The sequence below is a fragment of the Euphorbia lathyris genome, chromosome 9, assembly GCF_963576675.1.
Source record: "Euphorbia lathyris chromosome 9, ddEupLath1.1, whole genome shotgun sequence".
Taxonomy (NCBI): domain Eukaryota; kingdom Viridiplantae; phylum Streptophyta; class Magnoliopsida; order Malpighiales; family Euphorbiaceae; genus Euphorbia; species Euphorbia lathyris.
This window is the reverse complement of record NC_088918.1, coordinates 47316676-47324804: the sequence shown is the minus strand read 5'-3', so window position 1 is coordinate 47324804 and position 8129 is coordinate 47316676. Positions and strand designations below refer to the sequence as shown.

The 8129-nt window shown below is 37.0% G+C and overlaps 1 long non-coding RNA gene across 1 annotated transcript; it reads left to right on the top strand.

The window, feature by feature from the left end:
• The first annotated feature begins 247 nt into the window (after positions 1-247).
• Positions 248-3238, top strand: LOC136206651 (uncharacterized). Its single transcript, XR_010676369.1, has 2 exons — positions 248-534; positions 2813-3238. It is a non-coding gene; the product is annotated as an uncharacterized lncRNA (long non-coding RNA).
• Positions 3239-8129: the final 4891 nt, after the last annotated feature.

Sequence of the window (8129 nt, the reverse complement as noted above, 5' to 3'; positions counted from 1 at the left end):
CGTTAAGGGTAAAATTGTACCATTTTAAACGTTAAGGTTAAAATTGTACCATTTTAAACGTTAAGGTTAAAATTGCTTCTACCTATATATATTAGGGGCATTTTTGTACCTTATCCAAACAAATTTAGCGCGGGAATGTTTTTTTCTTAATGAAAATTTAGGGTGGGAATTTTTGTTTTGGAGGGAAAGACATAATTTATTTCCCCTCACGCTTATTATTTCTCCAATTATCCAAAAAAAAAAAAAAAGAACTTAACGCATATGTAGGATTGGAAGCAAAAACCCATCTCCATGAATTAGGTTTAAAACGCCGACTTTCCAGTGAAGCTTACTTTTTCATCTGTCCGCCCTCTCTGACAACCAGAATCGGAATCTCCCGTCTCTCTATCGTAGTCTGCCATTCTCTCTTATCTCGATTCTCTTAACCCTCTCTATGGAGTCCGTTGTGGTGCTGGGTGTCTCTCTTCCTTAAGTACCCAAATAATCAGCCAACTAAGTTCTACTTCATGCCTTCAAATTTCAAATCATGAAAAGGTAAGCTTCATTCAATTTCATTATTTGATTTCTAGCAATTTCATGATTATAATTGGGTTCTCTGATATTTTATACTTGGGTTCTCTGATATTTTATATTTGGGTTCTTTGATTATAATTGTTTTTACTGTTGTATCAATTTTGGTTCTCTAATTTGATTATAATAATTGTTGTTATTGCAAATAGTTTGTCAGGTTCTGTAGAATTAGTCAGGATGCAAGATGTTTGTGATTATCGGTTGCTACTGTGAAGATTTTAATTATGTGAGGGTCGGGAAGTGGGGTTACATGGGTGTAGTGAAGTTTGAATAAACAAACAACACACATAGCACAAAGCACTTCAGTTGGTCTCACCCATCCTTCCTTAACACCCATTATTTAACAATGGACACTTATTTCTCTTCAAGATTAAATAAACCTTTACAGATAACATTTTCATATATCTTTTTAACCATTTCCAATATTCAATTAACTCATACGTATTTTGATTTTTGAACTAATATGCCTTAAAATTGGAAGATTTGATTGTAATTAAAAGCTGCTAATATCAATTGGCAAAAGTTTCAGACCTATAATGTTTTATTTGAACAGTTAGCTAACTGTAATGTTTAGATCATAACAAAGTTGAGGCATTTTGCTTACCATGTATGAAATAACAGGACATACATTAATACAACTAAGCAAAGATGAAATTGATTAGCTCTTAATTCATTATTAAGGAACTCATGTGGTGGATAAATCAATTGAAAATTTTTTAAGTTGGGAAAAAAGTCTATATGTTGATCAACATTAGACATTTGGAGAATATACCTAAGGGAAAGATATTTGTAATGAAAAATAAATGATTATAGATATAATACAAGATTGCTTTTATAATAATAATACTAATACATACCATGGTGGAACCTTGCTATAAATTAATAATATTCTATATATGACTTAAATGATTGCTAAGTTTTCTTGTTGAAAAATAATTTTTGCACTAATTTCCAGTGGCTGATTTTATTCATACATTATTTTACAAAAAAAAAAAAACTCAATTAAGATTCTTACCTGATTTATAATTTCTTTAGATTACTTGTGTTTTATGGAAAATGATTAATTATTTTCTTTCGCATCTCATCCCTAATACTCGTATTCTAGACTTTCTGTCTGTGTTTTCGTTTTTACTTCGGATGTGTATCGGATATTTCTATTGAGAATTATTGTGTATTTAATATTTCTATTGAGAATATATTTCTAAAGGTTAAATTCGTTTCTAAAATTATTGTAGGTTGGTTGTTGTTACATTTTTGTTCTCAGACTCTTATTTTGAATCTGGTAATAGTTAATGCTTTTATACCATCGAAAAATCTTCTGTCAACATTGTTGAATATTTACTGCAGATTGTTTGATGAAAGTGACAAACAAATTCTGCACTTTAGAGATCAAAGATGTTATTTTTCCCCAGCTTTGAAAATTGCCTATATGCTCCAGCAGACTCCAAACTGTGTTCTCATGCTATTATATTCTTTCACTTATACAATAACTTGTTCGTACTATACTTGTCTCTCCTTGATGCCACTTTAATGTTTAGGGACCATAAGGGATTTTATCATTTTTCTTCCTAATACGAGTCAATTGTCTTAGCTGAATTTGATAATTCTTTTACTATCCATTGACTCTACAAATTAAAAAGAAGTTTGGGGTGCAGATTGACAAACCATTTAGTGCAATGGAACACTTCTTGTTCTTGGCAATATTAAGGCAAACTTAGGTCGGTGGAAAATTTTGATCTGGAATAATTTGTTAATTTAGTGAAGTGCTATCTAAAATTTATATGACACTGAATTTAGTGAGCTTGTGGTCAGGGGACAAGTGCAATGAGCTCAATATGATGATTGTTTTAAATGGCAAATTGCCTAAGGATGCTCTTCTCACTCTAAAATGGACATGTTCAGAAAATGTTTGTGAGATGGATTTCAAGTGTGTTTTCTGAAGTGCTAAATTTTGCTTCTAGGTGTACATGTTATGCTCCACAGGAGATGAGTCGGAATTATAGTAAATAGAGGTACATGTACCTCGAGACTTGTGCTTTTTGACATGTTTATACTCCTTTAGACAATATTGTTTCGGTTACACAAACTGAATGGCCATGTTGGTACTTCTATTAGGATAGGTATTCAACTATCTTCTAGATAATATTGTTTGCGTTACACAAATTGAATGGATGTGTTGGTACTCCTATTAGGATAGATATTCAGCTGGAGATTTTGTTAAATTTGTATATGTCATGCCCAGGTTTGAAGAAGGGAGGATTGTAGAAATACATAAGCCATGTCCTGAAAATCAAAGGAACAATTAACTGGCAACATTTCTCTCTCCTATGTAAAGGATATGAAAGCAACTTGAAGAAGGAATGGATGAGAATAAACAAATTGGGAGAAGCTAATCCCCTCAAAGTTGATACATAAGAAACTTGTGGTGGTATATTAAGTGAAAATGACAATGCTGCAGTCTCTTCTAAAGACGGTGCTTCAAATGAAGACATGGAAGTATAACATTATGTTTGTAGCTATATTATGGTTATATAACATTATAATACTTTTAGTTTTTTTTATTTATCATATGACAATGTCAAATTCTATTGTTCACATATTGACCTATTATGGTTGTACTTATAATTAAGGATATTGTTCATATTTAAATTAAAAATGGCTTTTAATATTTTTGTATTGCAGAAGTTAAAAAATGTGTTGCATTAATTAAGAAGTAATGTTAAAAAGTGTTACATCGCAAAAGAAAGGTTACGTAAAAAAGTCTTACAATTGGATATAAAAGAGTTGCTTTAAAACAAAATGTTAAATTTAAAAGTGTTGCAATTGTAAATAAAAGAGTTGCATCGAAAAGCTTATGTTGCATTCAAAAGTGTTGCATTGGTGCATGAAAGAGTTGCTTCCAACAAAAAAGTGTTTGAATAAAATAGTGTTGCAATTAAGTACGAAAGTGTTGCTTAAATTTTATTCGACAAAAGTATTACAATTTTTACAGTAATGGCAACACTTATATTAAAGTTGCCTTACTGTATGAAAAGTGTTGCTATATATATGTATAGTAACATTTATGTTGATGTTGCTACAAATACGGTCAAGTGTTGCTATAGACATGTATAGCAACACGCAAAAAGGCAACACAATATTTTTACCTAAAGTGTTGCCTAATTATCAAAAGCAACACTTTTACAGTCAAAGACAACACTTAGGGGGTGTTGCTATTGACCATCTATGGTGTAGTGCTTGCTATTCACTCAGCGCCGCTGTTAAAACCTTTTTCCTGAAGAAAAATTTTAAATAGTTCCTAACCCCCCATTGGAACTATACTTGTAACGTTATAAGGGACCAACAAGTGGTATCAGAGCCTGAAAGCTCACTGTAAAAGGTTTAACCACCTTGAGCTGATCCCCACTATGGGCGAAAACAGCACTCGGTTTCTCCCAGGAAACCAAACAACTCAGATCTTACCTGAGGGGCTGTCCATTACTCGGCCTCCCCTATTCTTCGGGTCTAACTATACCTTCTGGAAGAATAGGATGAAAAATTTCATTCAGGATACAAATATGAGTGCCTGGCTGTCCATAGTCCAAGGGCCATTTGTACCTGTCGAAGTTGTGCCTGGCCAAACAGTTGTTAAAGCTGAGGCCAAATGGACAGAGGATGATCTCAAGAAGCTACAAAATCACGCTTCGGCTATAAACATGCTTCACTGTGCGCTCGATGCTGCAGAATATAATAAAATTTCAGGTTGTGAGTCGGCGCAAGAGATCTGGAAGAAGCTGGAGGTCACCTACGAAGGAACCAATAAAGTAAAGGAGTCCAAGGTGAACCAGCAGATGAGACTGTACGAGCTGATCGAAATGAACGATGATGAGGGAATATCTGACATGAATGCAAGGTTTACAAACATCATCAATGAGCTCAAGAGACTTGGGAAGATCTTCACTGAGGAAGAACAAGTCAAGAAGATTCTTAGGAGTCTTCCTAAAAACTGGCAAGCAAAGAAGACTGCTGTTGAGGAAGCTCAAGACTTAACCACCTACAAATATGATGAACTCATCGGCTCATTGCTGACCCATGAGATCTCAATGAAGAATTTCGAGGTGAAGGAAAAGTCTGAAGACAAGAAGCAAAAATCTCTTGTCATAAAAGCTGACTCCACTGATGGGAGCTCAACAGATGATGAAGAGATGGCTATGTTCACAAGGAAGATGAAAAGGCTGTTCAGAAAGAATGACAAATATTCTAAGAAGCCTTACAGAAAGTTTGATAAGTATAAAGTTGAGTCCAGCGACAGCAAATACAAGAAGGACAACTCAAAGCCCATTACATGCTTTGAATGTCATCAAACTGGCCATATCAAGTCAAGCTGCCCCACGCTGAGGAAAGAAAGGAAGAACGACAAAAAGGCAATGGTGGCAACATGGAGCGACAGTGATGAGTCTTCATCATCAGAAGCTGATGCCACTGAGTCAGCAAAGATCTGTTTTATGGCTGACGAACTTGCTGAGCCGTGCGTCTCTGAGCATGCTGACCCCTCCATTGCATCTGACGATGAGGAGCAATCAAATGAGGTAATATCACTTCCCCAGCTTAGAAATGAAATGCTAAATGCCCTGAGTGACCTCTACACACTTGTCAAAAAGTGTAATAAGAAAGTTAGAGCACTCAGCAGGCGTTGTGACGAGGTTGAAGAGGTCAAGCTGAGTGACCTTAGATTCCTTCTTCAGGACAACTCAACTCTGCATGATAACATGGAGATCATACATAAGTCTGTCTTTGAAGTCCAATCAGATTCTAAGAAACTGAGAAAGGACGTCACAACTATCCAGAACCAACTAAAGGTTCCAAACAAAAGAAATATTCCTCTGAATACTCAGTACCGAGGTACTGGTCAGCAGAGATGGAATCCTCAGCGGAAAGTCCAGTGTGACTTCTGTGGGAAGAAAGGACACACCACAAAGGTGTGCTGGCACGCTCAGCACTGGGGTGTTGACCAGCCAGTGAGAAATCCTAAACGGAAGGTCAGCTGTGACTTCTGTGGAAAGAATGGCCATACTGTCCAAGTATGCCACCATAAAATTAAATATGATGCTTTACCTGTTGAACCTAACAAGCAAGGACCCAAAAAGAATTGGGTACCTAAGAGTAACTAGTTACATTGCAGGTAAGCCTGAAATGTGCTGAGAAGTCAAAGATGTGGTATATTGACAGCGCATGCTCGAGGCATATGACTGATGATGAAACTCAGTTCATCACATTTGAGCATAAACGAGGAGGGAGCGTAAGTTTTGGAGACAACAAAAAGGGTAAGATAGTAGGGTCAGGAACCGTTGGAGGTAATCCTACTATTGAGTCAGTCTCCCTAGTCAGCGGACTCAAATATAACTTACTCAGCGTAGCTCAGCTATGTGATAATGGGAGAAAAGTTATATTTGATGACACTGGATGTAAAATATACGAGGGTAAAACTAATGAGTTAATTTTAACTGCCCTTCGCATTGATAATGTCTTCATTCTGAACTTGAAGAAAAAGTTTTCAAAAACTGTATGCTTAGTTTCAAAGGAAGAAAATTCCTGGCTATGGCACAGGAGACTTGGTCATGTAAGCATGGACCTCCTAGCCAAATTAGCAAGAAAGCAATTGGTTGAGGGACTTAAATTTGAAAAAGATCAACTATGCCACGCTTGCCAAGCTGGAAAACAAACCAAACAATCTTTTCATAGTAAAAATATTGTCTCAACTAAGCGTCCGTTAGAATTACTACACTTGGATCTCTTCGGTCCAGTCCAGCCGCTGAGTCTGGGTGGAAGAAGATTTTCCTTGGTCATTGTAGATGACTTCTCTCGGTACACTTGGGTCATCTTGCTGAGTAACAAGGATGAGACCTCTGAGACATTTTCAAATTTGGTTAGAAAACTTGAAAATGATAAAGACCTAAAATTGGCTCACATCCGAAGTGATAATGGTGGAGAATTAAAAAACCAACAGTTCGTTGAATTCTGTGAAGCCAGCGGCATTGACCATAATTTCTCTGCTCCTAGGACGCCTCAACAAAATGGGGTTGTTGAAAGGAAGAACAGAACCTTGGTTGAAATAGCCAGGACAATGCTGAGTGAGCATAGGCTTCCAAAGTACTTTTGGGGAGAAGCTGTTAACACAGCGTGCTATATTCTTAATAGGGCTCTTGTTAGACCTATACTAAAGAAAACCCCCTACGAACTTTGGAAAGGACGAAAGCCCAACATTGGATACTTTCGTGCCTTTGGCTGTAAATGTTTTATTTTAAACACCAAAGATAGCCTAGCTAAGTTTGACTCAAAAGCTGATGAAGCTATCTTTTTAGGCTACTCAACAAACAGCAAAGCATACAGAGTTTTTAATAAACGAACTCAAGTTTTAGAAGAGTCAGTACATGTTGAGTTCGACGAAACTAACCCTGCAGGAATATATCTTCCACTGACCGAGGATGATCCACACTCAGTACCCGCTGATCAAGATACAGCCGTTGAGTCATTCCCTCAAGGGCTGACCAAAGGTAAAAGTGAACCAAATATAGTTTTCACTGACCAGTCTTCACCTGCAGAGATTGTTGAAACACATACAGCACAAGACATAAATCTACCAAAGGAGATAAGAATTCCAAGAGGGCACTCAGAGAGTGCAATCCTTGATGCCGCTGAGAATACCCTGATGACAAGAAATCAACTCAGGAGATACCTCAGAAACGTGGCCTTCGTCTCAGTTCAGGAACCAAAGAATTTCGATGAAGCTGAGTACGACGAGTTCTGGATGATCGCAATGCAAGAGGAGCTTGATCAATTCAGAAGGAATGATGTATGGGAGTTGGTGCCTCATCCCAAGAGTCGGAAGACTATTGGAACAAGATGGGTCTTCCGAAACAAGCTGGATGAACAAGGGAACGTGGTCAGAAATAAAGCAAGACTTGTAGCTCAGGGCTACAGTCAGCAAGAAGGTATTGACTATGGTGAGACCTTTGCCCCAGTGGCAAGGCTAGAGGCAATTAGAATTTTATATGCATATGCATCTTACATGAACTTTAAACTATTTCAAATGGATGTTAAGAGTGCATTCCTTAATGGAGTTATAAACGAGGTAGTTTATGTTAATCAACCTCCAGGGTTTGAGGATCCTAAATTCCCAAACCACGTTTATAAACTCAAAAAGGCTCTGTACGGCCTCAAGCAAGCACCACGTGCTTGGTATGAGAGGCTGACCAGTTTCCTGCTGACTAGAAACTATGTCAGGGGCAAAGCTGATACAACCTTATTCATTAAGAGAAAGGGTAAAGATACCCTGCTGGCTCAAATATATGTTGATGATATTATTTTCGGTGCTACTAATGAGTCAATGTGCAAGGAATTTAGCAAGCAAATGCAAACTGAGTTTGAAATGTCAATGATGGGAGAACTCAACTTCTTCCTTGGACTTCAAATCAAACAAGGGAAAAATGGCATCTTCATCAGTCAAGCTAAATATGCCAAGGAGATATTGAAGAAATATGATCTTGAAAATTGCAAGCCAATATCCACTCCTATGGGCA